The sequence below is a fragment of the Musca autumnalis genome, unplaced genomic scaffold (genome assembly GCF_047663935.1).
Source record: "Musca autumnalis isolate F117 unplaced genomic scaffold, ASM4766393v1 scaffold_2, whole genome shotgun sequence".
Classification (NCBI taxonomy): domain Eukaryota; kingdom Metazoa; phylum Arthropoda; class Insecta; order Diptera; family Muscidae; genus Musca; species Musca autumnalis.
This window is the reverse complement of record NW_027411755.1, coordinates 48,447,784-48,464,255: the sequence shown is the minus strand read 5'-3', so window position 1 is coordinate 48,464,255 and position 16,472 is coordinate 48,447,784. Positions and strand designations below refer to the sequence as shown.

The 16,472-nt window shown below is 33.1% G+C and overlaps 1 protein-coding gene across 1 annotated transcript in view; it reads left to right on the top strand.

Moving 5' to 3' along the window:
• Positions 1 to 16,472, top strand: part of side-II (sidestep II transmembrane protein) — a 482,796-nt gene that overhangs the window by 247,901 nt on the left and 218,423 nt on the right. The gene's annotated exons all lie outside the window — the stretch shown is intronic.

Sequence of the window (16,472 nt, the reverse complement as noted above, 5' to 3'; positions counted from 1 at the left end):
ACCGTCAACGCAGATTGTTCGTTGAAGAATTTTTCTCTCAAACACACCATGCACTGCCTTTTCTGCTTTCGCAAGTACCCAGGCTTCTGAACCATACATCAGCACGGTAGTATCAGTGTTTTGTAAAACGTGGTTTTTGTTTGACGAGATGTTGCTTTATTCCTAAACTGCTTACTCAGCCCGAAGTAGCATCTGTTGGCCAACACTATTCTTCTTCGTATTTCACAACTGATGTTGTTGGTTGTGTTTACGGCGGTGCCGGGTAGACGAATTCCCTTACTACCTCAAAATTATAGGAACCAACGTCAACAGTTGGCCCGATCTCTATGGACGCATTGCGCGACGGCACCATTAACTTTACCGGATTCCCTTTTCATTTTTTCAAATGTATCAATTACATCCTTCACCGATCGTCCTATGATGTCAATGTCATCGGCATAAGCAAATAACATATGGCTGTTTGTACATATTGTGCCACTTCCTTTCTCACCTTCGCACCTCGTATAACCTTTTCCAGCAGAATGTTGAAAAGATCACACGAGAGGCCATCAACATGTCTGAAACCTTTTTTGGTATCAAACTCTTCGTAGAGGTTCTTTCCTATTTTAACTGACGATCGAGTATCAGTTAATGCCATTCTACAAAGCCGAACGAGCTTTGCAGGGATACCTAATTCAGGCATGGCTAGGAATACCTTTGAACGTAGGAAGCAGTCGAAGGCAATCAACAAAAAGTGGTAAGTGTCGATCTGCATCTCTTGGGTCTTCTCCAGGATTAATATCTGGTCAATGGTGGACTTGCCAGGTCTAAAGCCGCATTGGTATGGTCCAATTATTTCGTTGACCAAGGGCTTTTGTCGTTCGCACAATATCCCTTACACTATCTTGTAGGCGATAGGGAGAAGACTTATGCCCCTATAGTTGGAGCATACAGACTTATATCCTTTTTGTGGACAGGGCACAGGGATATTTAAAAATATTTTTGGAACTACTCCTGCAGTCGTAGGCATAACATATTTTGGAGCGACTCCTATAGGCGTAGAAAACTTAAAACTATTTTTGGAGTGACTCCTATATGAGCGGATAATTTAAAAAAAAAATATTTCTTGGAGCCACCAAATTTGGCACGGATATTTTATAATATTTATTATTTAAAAATAATTTTTTTAAAATAATTTCGGAGCTACGCCAATAGGTGTTTATAATTTAAAAAAAAAATTTTTGGGCGAACCCTACTGGCTGGAAGTATTAAAATATTTTTAGAGCTTCTCCTATTTGCATCGATATAGGAGTGGATAGTTTAAATAAACTACTCATATAAGCGTGGATAATTCAAAAATAATTTGCAGTGACTCCTGAACATGGATATTGTAAAATATATTTTTTGAAGCGTCTCATATCTACGAATATATTTAAAGGATTTTCAGTATTAGTAGATATATTAAAAACATTTTTGCATGGGTTTTAGGAGTGTAGGATATTTTAAGAATATTTTTGGAGGTGGTCCAGCAAGAGTTGGTTACAGCCGTTGCAGCACGTCGATATTCTTCCGGAAGTAAAACTATTTTACGAACATTGTTTGAGGGACTCCTAACAATTTTTTCAAATATACTCCTTACTTAGTTATTTGAATGACTTTATATTTTTTTAAAAGAACGTTTTTGGTACAGTTCGAAGTTCATGCGTCGCATATACTACACTCTTCAGTCTGGTGGTTTAACCTCTGGTAAAAATTTTTGGACTTCATTCTGACTCCTGAACACCTCAAGTTTTTCGCTCTCAAGCTTTTTCCTGCTTGATATTTTCCTTGGAGCTTCATGTTGCTATTGATAGCAGGGTTGCCCTGTATGCCATGTTCTTCTCTTCAAAAGCTTTACGACACTCCACATTGTACTGCGGATTTTCAGGTGGTGGTTTTTAGTACCAAAGTATACCTTATGCGACAATTTGTGTTTCAACATTATCGGAACCAGTGTTGTGTTTCAGCATGTGGACAAGATGAGTGGAGTAGGCTTGTGCAATTTTGTGGTAGTTGTCGCTTCTCGACATCCAGCTTAAGTCATGTGTTAGATCGTACTTTTGCCGTAATATTGATCCCCCCTAATTAAAATTATCAGTACGTCCCTGCACATATGTAGCAGCCGTGGTCTTTGAGATACATATATGTGTTTTATTGGAATTTCTTCCAAGAACAATGAATTTGTTTATATTTAGAATTGGCAATCGGTGTTGATTGTGTATACATTGTTGTTTACGTGATATTCAAATGTTTTTTGTTTACATATGAATTGTTTATATGAAGAATTTATGTGTTTCGTTTTTGTTACAAATGTTTATACCATTCAACATATAATACAAACAAAGTATATATACTTACATGGCATCTAATTTATTTATTTTGTACATAATTGACCTTTGACCTTTGTACTTGTTATTCTTGATTTGTTATTATTTAGGATGACCACTTCTATTTTGCTTTTCAAAATAGTCATTATTAAAACAACTTTAATTTATTAGATGGAAAATTGGCGACGTTTACCAAACGAACAAACAAGTATTTTTTCTAAGCGTCATCAGGCCTTAAAGCGTGATTTTTTAAAAAGGAATAGTTTGATCCAAGGGTTACCAGGACTCAAAGTGTGGATTTCTTAAAGAAATAATTTTTCAAAAACCGTCAGACTTTTAAGAGTGGATTTAAAAAATATACTTTTCACGACTTTTAAGAGTGGATTTGAAAGAATATTTTTTTCCAAGTGCCCCAGACTTTTTAGAGGGATTTAAAAAATATTTTTTCAAGACCTTAAACAGTGGATTTAAATAAAAAACATGTTTTTTACAACATCAAAACTTATCTGCCTTACCTTAATGTCGTTTAAAAATCCACGCTTTTTGGTGTCTTTGAGGACACCTAAAAAACTTTTAAAAAATCCAAGCCTGTTGGTGTCTTTGGGGACAGCTAAAAATTCACGCCTTTTGTTGTCTTTGAGGGCAACTAAAAACCTTTTAAAAAATCCAAGTCTATTGGGGTCTATGGGGACAGCTAAAAATTCACTCTTTTTGTTGTCTTTTAGGGCACCTAAAAATCTTTTAAAAAATCCAAGCCTATTGGTGTCTTTGAGGACAGCTTAAAATTCACGCCTTTTGTTGTCTTTGTGGCCACCTAAAAATATTTTAAAAACTCCACGCCTATCGGTGTCTTTGGGGACACCTTCAAATCTTTTAAAAAATCCACGGCTATCGGTGTCTTTGGGGACACCTAAAAATCTTTTAAAAATCCACGGCTATCGGTGTCTTTGGGGACACCTAAAAATCTTTTAAAAATCCACGGCTATCGGTGTCTTTGGGGACACCTAAAAATCTTTTAAAAATCCACGCCTATTGGTGTCTTTGTGGACACCTAAAAATCTTTTAAAAATCCACGCCTATTGGTGTCTTTGGGGACACCTAAAAATCTTTTAAAAATCCACGACTATTGGTGTCTTTGTAGACACCTAAAAATCTTTTAAACATCCACGACTATTGGTGTCTTTGTGGACACCTAAAAATCTTTTAAAAATCCACGCCTATTGGTGTCTTTGTGGACACTTAAAAATCTTTTAAAAATCCACGCCTATTGGTGTCTTTGTGGACACCTAAAAATCTTTTAAAAATCCACGCCTATTGGTGTCTTTGTGGACACTTAAAAATCTTTTAAAAATCCACGCCTATTGGTGTCTTTGTGGACACCTAAAAATCTTTTAAAAATCCACGCCTATTGGTGTCTTTGTGGACACCTAAAAATCTTTTAAACATCCACGCCTATTGGTGTCTTTGTGGACACCTAAAAATCTTTTAAACATCCACGCCTATTGGTGTCTTTGTGGACACCTAAAAATCTTTTAAAAATCCACGCCTATTGGTGTCTTTGTGGACACCTAAAAATCTTTTAAAAATCCACGCCTATTGGTGTCTTTGTGGACACCTAAAAATCTTTTAAAAATCCACGCCTACTGGTGTCTTTGTGGACACCTAAAAATCTTTTAAAAATCCACGCCTATTGGTGTCTTTGTGGACACCTAAAAATCTTTTAAAAATCCACGCCTATTGGTGTCTTTGTGGACACCTAAAAATCTTTTAAAAATCCACGCCTATTGGTGTCTTTGTGGACACCTAAAAATCTTTTAAACATCCACGCCTATTGGTGTCTTTGTGGACACCTAAAAATCTTTTAAAAATCCACGCCTATTGGTGTCTTTGTGGACACCTAAAAATCTTTTAAAAATCCACGCCTATTGGTGTCTTTGTGGACACCTAAAAATCTTTTAAAAATCCACGCCTATTGGTGTCTTTGTGGACACCTAAAAATCTTTTAAAAATCCACGCCTATTGGTGTCTTTGTGGACACCTAAAAATCTTTTAAAAATCCACGCCTACTGGTGTCTTTGTGGACACCTAAAAATCTTTTAAAAATCCACGCCTATTGGTGTCTTTGTGGACACCTAAAAATCTTTTAAAAATCCACGCCTATTGGTGTCTTTGTGGACACCTAAAAATCTTTTAAAAATCCACGCCTATTGGTGTCTTTGTGGACACCTAAAAATCTTTTAAAAATCCACGCCTATTGGTGTCTTTGTGGACACCTAAAAATCTTTTAAAAATCCACGCCTATTGGTGTCTTTGTGGACACCTAAAAATCTTTTAAAAATCCACGCCTATTGGTGTCTTTGTGGACACTTAAAAATCTTTTAAAAATCCACGCCTATTGGTGTCTTTGTGGACACCTAAAAATCTTTTAAAAATCCACGCCTATTGGTGTCTTTGTGGACACCTAAAAATCTTTTAAAAATCCACGCCTATTGGTGTCTTTGTGGACACCTAAAAATCTTTTAAAAATCCACGCCTATTGGTGTCTTTGTGGACACCTAAAAATCTTTTAAAAATCCACGCCTATTGGTGTCTTTGTGGACACCTAAAAATCTTTTAAAAATCCACGCCTATTGGTGTCTTTGTGGACACCTAAAAATCTTTTAAAAATCCACGCCTATTGGTGTCTTTGTGGACACCTAAAAATCTTTTAAAAATCCACGCCTATTGGTGTCTTTGTGGACACCTAAAAATCTTTTAAAAATCCACGCCTATTGGTGTCTTTGTGGACACCTAAAAATCTTTTAAAAATCCACGCCTATTGGTGTCTTTGTGGACACCTAAAAATCTTTTAAAAATCCACGCCTATTGGTGTCTTTGTGGACACCTAAAAATCTTTTAAAAATCCACGCCTATTGGTGTCTTTGTGGACACCTAAAAATCTTTTAAAAATCCACGCCTATTGGTGTCTTTGTGGACACCTAAAAATCTTTTAAAAATCCACGCCTATTGGTGTCTTTGTGGACACCTAAAAATCTTTTAAAAATCCACGCCTATTGGTGTCTTTGTGGACACCTAAAAATCTTTTAAAAATCCACGCCTATTGGTGTCTTTGTGGACACCTAAAAATCTTTTAAAAATCCACGCCTATTGGTGTCTTTGTGGACACCTAAAAATCTTTTAAAAATCCACGCCTATTGGTGTCTTTGTGGACACCTAAAAATCTTTTAAAAATCCACGCCTATTGGTGTCTTTGTGGACACCTAAAAATCTTTTAAAAATCCACGCCTATTGGTGTCTTTGTGGACACCTAAAAATCTTTTAAAAATCCACGCCTATTGGTGTCTTTGTGGACACCTAAAAATCTTTTAAAAATCCACGCCTATTGGTGTCTTTGTGGACACCTAAAAATCTTTTAAAAATCCACGCCTATTGGTGTCTTTGTGGACACCTAAAAATCTTTTAAAAATCCACGCCTATTGGTGTCTTTGTGGACACCTAAAAATCTTTTAAAAATCCACGCCTATTGGTGTCTTTGTGGACACCTAAAAATCTTTTAAAAATCCACGCCTATTGGTGTCTTTGTGGACACCTAAAAATCTTTTAAAAATCCACGCCTATTGGTGTCTTTGTGGACACCTAAAAATCTTTTAAAAATCCACGCCTATTGGTGTCTTTGTGGACACCTAAAAATCTTTTAAAAATCCACGCCTATTGGTGTCTTTGTGGACACCTAAAAATCTTTTAAAAATCCACGCCTATTGGTGTCTTTGTGGACACCTAAAAATCTTTTAAAAATCCACGCCTATTGGTGTCTTTGTGGACACCTAAAAATCTTTTAAAAATCCACGCCTATTGGTGTCTTTGTGGACACCTAAAAATCTTTTAAAAATCCACGCCTATTGGTGTCTTTGTGGACACCTAAAAATCTTTTAAAAATCCACGCCTATTGGTGTCTTTGTGGACACCTACAAATCTTTTAAAAACTCCACGCCTATCGTTGTCTTTGGGGACACCTAAAAGTTTTTAAAAACTCCACGCCTATTGGTCTCTTTGTGGACACCAAAAAATCTTTTAAAAATCTACGCCTATTGATGTCTTTGTGGACACCTAAAAATCTTTTAAAAATCCAGGCCTATTGATGTCTTTGTGGACACCTAAAAATCTTTTAAAAATCCACGCCTGTCGTTTTCGTTCAGGACAGCTAAAAACGTTTAAAAGCCTTTCATATTGGTTTCTCTCATTATATGTATTCCCTTCAATTCAAATTCTTTAAGACCAATGGAAAAACAAAGCGCCTTGTCGTGAGCTTTAGTATTAAGGACTAAATTCGTAGAAATACCCACACAAGCATTATTTATGTGTGTGAAAAATTTGTGTTTCTATTAGTATACAGATTTTGTATGGAATGGGAATTTTTTTTTGTTCTACTTAATAGTTTATCCCCTTACAAATAAAGTCATTGAACAAATGAGATATTAAATTATAGTAAGAAAGGAAATGGAAGCAGTAATGGAATGAATAAGGAATTAATTGATATGAAAGAACAGGAAGCAATAAGGATGACCGTATATCTGATGGAAGGACTTAAGTCGAACTGTCTAAGAAAATTTTACTAGAAAAGTTACAAGCAAAAATGTGATCGGTTAAACATTTCCCGCGTAAGTTTCCATAAACTTAACAAAGAATTAATAGGAAGTTTGCTTTATCCGTCTGATTTTAATAACGCTGCTTTAAACATTCGTTTACCTAATCAAAACGTTTTTTATGGCTACTTATAGCTCACAGCCAATTATGGGAGGGGGAGGGACATTCATATACCTATGAACATGAGCTTTAATGTTTTTTTTACCACCATTTCTCTCCAACCTAATTAAATTGTAAAATTAAAATTTTCTTATAAATTTTGCTTCCAAGAAAAAACTCCAATTTCCTTTTCACTTATATAACAAATCTTTTGTTATTTGAAACCTCACAGATAGGCACACATCACCCACCCCCTGATTGGTTGGCATTTATTTGTTGGTTTTGTTGTTTTTTCACTTTTTATGTGGCAACATTAAAAGCTTAACGTTTAGGTAAAACGTAAAACTGAAGTAAATCAAGTTATCTACAAACATGCAAGCTATTAATAAAGAATTCGCGTGCGTTTACCAATTTAACAAGTTGATATGGCCGAAATTTGTTATTGATGTTGTACGAATTAAAAGTTGTTTCAACTTAATGTATTAACAAACAATAAAAAACACCACCGCACCAGTTCATACCCCTCCAACCACATGGCGAAACGAATTGGAACACATTAACAACAATAGCAAAGCAAACAAACAACTAGAAACAACAACATTATGTTTACAGAAGGCTAAGCTTTTATACTCAGGTAATTTGCAAAGAATTTGTTGTTGTTGTTGAATTTCTCAATGGTATTGCGAATTAAAGTAAATGAATTAAGGAACATGGTAAAAAAACATGGTAAAAAAAGCCGAGGAACTTAAACGAATGAAAAAATATTTGTTTTACAATTTATGTAGCTGTAGGTAAAACAGAACTAGGAGAGCTTGAAATAACTTAATTACCAATTGAAACTTAGGGGAAACTGCGTAGCCAGATATGGACACCCACATTAGGTTATTGTACACAAAAATATTTTCCCCAACTATTTCCGATCAACTTCTGCTTGTAGGTGGACCATGAAAAAATATTCTTTAAATAATCCACGTTTTGTGGAGTATGAAAAAATATTCTTTAAAAAATCCACGTTTAGTGGAGTATGAAAAAATATTCTTTAAAAAATCCACGTTTAGTGGAGTATGAAAAAATATTCTTTAAAAAATTCACGTTTAGTGGAGTATGAAAAAATATTCTTTAAAAAATCCACGTTTAGTGGAGTATGAAAAAATATTCTTTAAAAAATCCACATTAGGTGGAGCATGAAAAAATATTCTATAAAAAATCCACATTAGGTGGAGCATGAAAAAATATTCTATAAAAAATCCACATTAGGTGGAGCATGAAAAAATATACTTTAAAAAATCCACGTTTGTTGGTGGATGAAAAAATATTCGTTCAAAAATCCAAGTTTGTTGGTTGATGAAAAAATATTCTTTAAAAAATCCACGTTTGTTGGTTGATGAAAAAATATTCTTTAAAAAATCCAGGTTTGTTGGTTGATGAAAAAATATTCTTTAAAAAATCCACATTTGTTGGTTGATGAAAAAATATTCTTTAAAAAATCCACGTTTGTTGGTTGATGAAAAAATATTCTTTAAAAAATGCACGTTTAGTGGAGTATGAAAAAATATTCTTTAAAAAATCCACGTTTAGTGGAGTATGAAAAAATATTCTTTAAAAAATCCACGTTTGTTGGTGGATGAAAAAATATTCTTTAAAAAATCCATATTTGGTGGAATATGAAAAAAATATTCTTTAAAAAATTCACATTTGTTGGTTGATTAAAAAATATTCCACGTTTGTTGGTTGATGAAAAAATATTCTTTAAAAAATCCACATTTGGTGGAATATAAAAAAATATTCTTTAAAAAATTCACGTCTGTTGGTTGATGAAAAAATACTCTTTAAACCAGTAAGGAAAGGATTAAAGTCGGGCGGGGCCGACTTTATGATACCCTACACCACTGTGAATATGTAAAATACAAATCGGAGCTACATCCAGATCTAAACCGATTTTGATATAATTTGGCACATTTATTTCCAGACCGAATTCAGTCACACATTCCAAATATCATTGAAATCGGACTTATATAGCGTGTTTGGAGCAACAAATACGCGAAATCGGCCGAAAATATAATTTCATCGAAATCGGAAATATATTGCGTGTTTGGTACAGAAAATACGTGAAATCTGCCGAAAACATGTATATATGGGAGCTATATCCAAATCTGAACCGATTTCTATATAATTTGGCACACTTATTTCCAGACCAAATTCAGTCAAACATTCCAAATTTCATTAAAATCGGACGTATATAGCGTGATTGGTGCAGCACATACGTGAAATCGGTCGAACATACATATATATGGAAGCTATATCCAAATCTGAACCGATTTCGATATAATTTGGCACATTTATTTTTAGACCAAATTCAGTCACACATTCCAAATTTCATCGAAATCGGACATATATAGCGTGTGTGGTACAGAAAATACGTGAAATCGGCCGAAAATATATATGGTAGCTATATCCAAACCTGACCCGATTTCTATATAATTTGGCACAGTTATTTGTAGACCAAATTCAGTCACACATTCAAAATTTCATCAAAATTGGAGGTATATACATGGACAGACGGAAGGACATGCATAAATCGACTCAGAAAGTGATTATATGTATATCCCCAAAAGGAACTATGGGTCTATTTCGTTTCCTTTTGTATGTTACATACAAATGCACAAAGACATAATACCCCTTACCACTGTGTGGTGTAGGGTATAAAAATCCACGTTTGTTGGTTGATGAAAAAATATTTATTAAAAACCAACTTTGTTAGTTAATGAAAAAATATTCTTTAAAAAATCCACGTACGTTGGTTGATGAAAAAATATTCTTCAAAAAATCCACATTTTGGTGGAGCATGAAAAAAATCTTCTTTTAAAAATCCAAGTTTGGTGGACAATAAAAAAATATCCTTTACAAAATTCACGTTTATTGGTGCTTAAAAAGATATCTAAAATATTATGACATTCTGTCTATGGCAAGGACCACCACAATCAGCACTGCAATAATTTTATACATCTCGCACAGTGGTTCAGAATCGTTTTTCCTGGTCAAAATTCTGTAACTTATTTTCAAAATTATTTTTTTTTTTGGTTAGACAGATAACTCAATCAAGTTGCAGATGAATTATAAGCGGTCAAATTCGGCCTGGCAGTTGCAGAGGAATTCAAGGTCAAAGTTAAACTTTTGAGTTCTTATACCCTCAGCCTTTAGGCTAAAGAGGGTATTTACACTTTGATACGACCAAAAATGTGCCTCATCGAAATAATGGTTTTACACCCCAAGTATGTTTGTACGATATCCGTTTCAGACAATTTTGAGTAGATCTAGCAATGTCCGTCCGTCTGTCTGTCTGTCCGTCTGTCTGGCTGGCTGGTGCGCACGATAACTCTCGAACGGATCAATCGATTCGGTTCAAATTTTGGGTATCGAAATATTTTGTCCAGATTCGATTTAAGTTCGAAGATGGGCCATATAGGTCCACTCCTTCAGGTACCTCCCCCACAAATGTTCAAAAATTGTCGCAAAACTTGTGCGCAACATAACTTTTGCAGGGAATAACCGATTTGGTCCATACTTTGCACATCGTGTAACTTCTACCAAACTTAGATGAGGTTCCAATATGGACTCAATCGGTCCACTCCTTCGGGTACCTCCCACACAAAATTTCGGAAAAGTTCAGTTTAGGACCTGGTCTCGAATCGCTTTGATTTTTGTTTACGCAAGTTGTATTCGCTGTCCTCTATACGACGCTGTAAGTTTCATTAGGGGCAAGTCCATACTTCCTGAGAAAATGGACCTGAAAGTTACAGAAAACACTATGACACCGTGTTAGTGGTTGGAGCGCAAGATAACTTTCGAACGGATCTGCCGATTCGGTCCAAAAATTGGCTTTCGTAATATTTTATCCAAACTTAGTTCAAGTTCAAAGATGGATTATATCGGTCCACTTCTTCGGGTACCTCACACATAAAATTTCAGAAAAGTTCAGTTTAGGACCTGGTCTCGAATCGCTTTGATTTTTGTTTACGCAAGTTGTATCCGCTGTCCTCTATACGACGCTGTAAGTTTCAACAGGGGCAAGTCCATACTTCCTGAGAAAATGACCGGAAAGGTGCAAAAGCCCCTATGACACCTTGTGTAGTGGTTGGAGCGCAAGATAACTCTCGAACGGATCTGTCGATTCGGTCCAAAATTTGACCTTCGTAATATTTTATCAAAACATAGTTTAAATTCGAAGATGGGCTATATCGGTCCACTCCTTCAGGTACCTCCCCCACAAAACTTCAAAATTTTTCGGAAAAACTCTTGAAAGGAGTGACCAAAATAATCTATACCTTGCACATCCTAATATATCTACCAGATATAGATCAGGTTCGAATATGGACTATATTTGTCTACTCCTTCTGGTACCTCTCACACAAAATTTCGGATAAGTTTACTTTAAGACCAGCTCTCGAATCACTTTGATTTTCGTTGAAGTGATTTGCATTCGCTACCTCCATTACGACGGTAAAAGTTTTTTCAGAGGCAAGTCCATATTTCTTGGGAAAACAGCCGGAAAGGTGTAAAAACCCCCTATTTCACCATATGTTGCGGTCTGAGAGCACGATAACTCTCGAACTGTTCAACCGATTTGGTCTTCGTCATATTATATCCAAACTTAGTTTCATGGGCAATACCGGTTCACAACTTTCGGTACTTCTCCCCAATATTTAAAACATGTCACTAAAATGCTAGGGCGATATCACTTGAATGGGGCAACCAATTTGGTCCAAACTTTGGATCTCCTAAAATTTTACGAAAATTTAGTTTAACTTTTAATATCGGTCCTCCCTAAAGGTACCTGCCCTACAGAAGTTCAACATTTGTGTCTTAGTGCAGTTAATTCCTAATCCACATTTTTGTCGGCAAGGTCCAATGTCCAAAATGGGCGACAAAATTCTGAAGAGACCTTAAATACATTCGATCTGTCCGGAGGTGAAAGTTTGGCTTCACATTAGCTGAGGGTATATACATATCTGTCGGCAAAGCCGACTGACACTTTTTTACTTGTTTTTACTATTTTTCATCAAAATGTGACTGTTTTTGTGTTTTTTTTTATATCTTCCTATATATTAAAGATGGCCAAATACCAATAAGTAAACTATAAAAATACCAAAAAAACTTAAAAAATTTTGAAACAAAAATTTTTCAAAATTTTAAAAAAAAATTCCAAAAAACTTAAATTTTTTCAAAAATAAAAAAATACTCCTTGGGTTTTCATAAAACTTATCACGGTGCTCTTGAAACAATTTTAAATGGATGGTGCTTACACTTTGGAAGTTTTTGCGGATTCTGAAACTACAATGTTCATAAATGAGAAAAATCAAAAAACAAAAAAAAATCGCCGGAGGGCTTTCTGAATAAATCGCGATTTAATTTGACATTTTTAAGGCTTGTTTAGGTTTTCACGATTTTGCTTAGAAACCGCAAGTCCTATCAAAATGGGACTAAAGAAAATGTTGTAGCTATGAAAATTCTATACAAAATTGACCCTTATGGTACTCTCGTCGGTTTTACCGTTTTTGAAATATAGAAGTTCAAATTGGGACAATTCAAATTCAATTCAATTCTGTATCGCCCCCTTATAAAACAATGTCATGACTGCAAATTCCCAACTTAAACTTGTATATCTAAAAAAATTTTACAACTTAGGATAAGTTACTTAAGCCAGTCTTGGAATTTGGAATTTCACAAAATTTAGTACCAGAGGAAAAGTAAAATAGCTCACGTCGTGTAAACGCTACGGTAATTTGTTAAAACGTTGTTTTAAAGGCCGTTATCTGTTATAATTTCTGAGAAATAGCTACTTCTTTCTCCAGATATTTGCAAAAATTACGTATTCTCCAAAAATGGGGAAAATGTTCGTCTTTAGGGGCACCCCACGCCCACACCTTCCAAAATTTTTATTTTTACCTAATTTTTTGGCTTCCTAAGTTTTATTATGTTTACTATCGAATCCCATACAGATATTAAATATCTTTGACAAAACAAAATTTTAATTTTTGGCCAGGAAAATCTATTTCTGAACCGTCGTGTGTCGTAAGATATATGCCGAAACATTTTCATTTTAATACCTAACTCAACAACTAACATTCCAAATTCCAAACCAGATGAGTTGGAGTTTCTGCAACAAAAGAACCAAAATGATGAGTGCGTGAGTACACAATCGTTTGCTTATGACTGTTAAACACGTAAACCTATCAAAAAACCCATACAAAAATTAATGTCAAAATATATGTGTGGCCAAATAAATTGGAAATTTTTCTTTAGGCATAAAGAAATAATAATAGCATTAACAACAACAGCAGCTACAACTGATATTAAAGAAAAACTCTTAAAATTTATTGCTTAATAAATCCTCTGTTCTCTGCCTTCCTATTGCCAGCATTATAGCATATGAAATTATTATCGCCCCATTTTTCTTTCGACATCCATACATTTTAACTTGTGAACATTGATTACATGCTTGTAATCTATGGGTAATACATTTGTTCGTGCCAACGTATTACATGTTGTCGCATATGCGTATATGTTTTGACTTTTTGGCCTCCTTCTCCTCTTGCTGTTTGGTGGAAAACAGAAGGAAGTCATAGACAGGTAAAATGTACTGTACAGTGTAATTATTTTTAGCGAAATAATTTCAACGCCAGAAGACAAGTGTCTTTGGATTTATAAGAGCATTCCGGATCAATAGCTCAATAAATGTGGATTTTTAAAGAATATTTTTTCAGACCACCACAAGTGGATTTTTTAAAGAATATTTTTTCAAGGACTAACAAACGTGGATTTTTTAAAGAATATATTTTTTCAAAGATTAACAAACGTGGATTTTTAAAAGAATATATTTTTTCAATGACTAACAAACTTGGATTTTTTAAAGAATATTTTTTCAAGGACTAACAAACGTGGATTTTTAAAAGAATATTTTTTCAAAGATTAACAAACGTGGATTTTTAAAAGAATATTTTTTCAAAGATTAACAAACGTGGATTTTTAAAAGAATATTTTTTCAAAGATTAACAAACGTGGATTTTTTAAAGAATATTTTTTCAATGACTAACAAACGTGGATTTTTTAAAGAATATTTTTTCAATGACTAACAAACGTAGATTTTTTAAAGAATATTTTTTCAAGGACTAACAAACGTGGATTTCAAGGACTAACAAACGTGGATTTTTTAAAGAATATTTTTTCAAGGACTAACAAACGTGAATTTTTTAAAAAATATTTTTTCAAGGACTAACAAACGTGAATTTTTTAAAGAATATTTTTTCAAGAACTGTCAAACGTGGATTTTTTAAAGAATATTTTTTCAAGGACTAACATACGTGGATTTTTTAAAGAATATTTTTTCAAGGACTAACAAACGTGGATTTTTTAAAGAATATTTTTTCAAGGACTATCAAACGTGGATTTTTTAAAGAATATTTTTTCAAGGACTAACATACGTGGATTTTTTTAAAGAATATTTTTTCAAGGACTGAAAAACGTGGATTTTTTAAAGAATATTTTTTCAAGGACTGAAAAACGTGGTTTTTTTAAAGAATATTTTTTCAAGGACTGAAAAACGTGGATTTTTTAAAGAATACTTTGTCAAGGACTGAAAAACGTGGATTTTTTAAAGAATATTTTTTCAAGGACTGAAAAACGTGGATTTTTTAAAGAATATTTTTTCAAGGACTGAAAAACGTGGATTTTTTAAAGAATATTTTTTCAAGGACTGAAAAACGTGGATTTTTTAAAGAATATTTTTTCAAGGACTAACAAACGTGGATTTTTTAAAGAATATTTTTTCAAGGACTAACAAACGTGGATTTTTTAAAGAATATTTTTTCAAGGACTAACAAACGTGGATTTTTTAAAGAATATTTTTTTCAGGGACTAACAAACGTGGGTTTTTTAAAGAATATTTTTTCAAGGACTAACAAACGTGGATTTTTTAAAGAATATTTTTTCAAGGACTTACAAAGGTGCATATTTTAAACAATATTTTTTCGAGGACTAACAAACGTGGATTTTTTAAAGAATATTTTTTCAAGGACTAACAAACGTGGATTTTTAAAAAATATTTTTTTCAAGGACTAACAAACGTGGATTTTTTTAAAGAATATTTTTTCAAGGACTAACAAACGTGGATTTTTCAAAGAATATTTTTTCAAGGACTAAAAAACGTGGATTTTTTAAAGACTATTTTTCAAGGACTAACATACCTGGATTTTTTAAAGACTATTTTTTCAAGGACTAACAAATGTGGATTTTTTAAAGAATATTTTTTCAAGGACTAACAAATGTGGATTTTTTAAAGAATATTTTTTCAAGGACTAACAAACGTGGATTTTTTAAAGAATATTTTTTTAAGGACTAACAAACGTGGATTTTTTAAAGAATATTTTTTCAAGGAATAACAAACGTGGATTTTTTAAAGAATATTTTTTTAAGGACTAACAAACATTGATTTTTTAAAGAATATTTTTTCAAGTACTAACAAACGTGGATTTTTTAAAGAATATTTTTTGCAAGGACTAACAAACGTGGATTTTTTAAAGAATATTTTTTGCAAGGACTAACAAACGTGGATTTTTAAAGAATATTTTTTCAAGGACTAAAAAACGTGGATATTTTAAAGAATATTTTTTCAAGGACTAACAAACGTTGATTTTTTAAAGAATATTTTAGCAAGGACTAACAAACGTGGATTTAATAAAAGAATGTTTCTTTATGGACTAACGAACGTGGATTTTTTAAAGAATATTTTTGCAAGGACTAACAAACGTAAATTAGTTTAACGAATATTTTTTTCAGGGACTAACAAACGTGAATTTTGTTAAATAATGTTTTTTTTAAGAACTCACAAACGTGGATTTATAAAAAAAAAAATATTTTTTAGGACTAACAAACGTGAATTTTTTAAAGAAATTTTTTCAAACATATATTTTTTATATTTTTTCTTGGACCACCAATCGTGGATTTTTAAAAATATTTTTTCATGGACCACCAATCGTGGGTTTTAAAAAAATATTTTTTATGGAATAACAAACATAGATTTTTAAAAAATATTTTTTCTTCATGGACAAACAAATATAGATTTTTAAAAAATATTTTTTATGGACTAACAAACATCGATTTTTAAAAAATATTTTTTTTTAATGGGCATACATTTTTATAAAAATTTTATTTCAGTATTATGGAAAATTTTTCAAGTATAAACGGTGCATTCTGCCTGTATGTTCAAGTTTTATATGTTTATTCGCTTGGATAATTCACCGTTCCTAATATTGCAACATAATAATAAAAACTCATATAATTTCCGAATTTGTTTGTTTTTGCTGTTATGTTGTCGTGAAATTTATT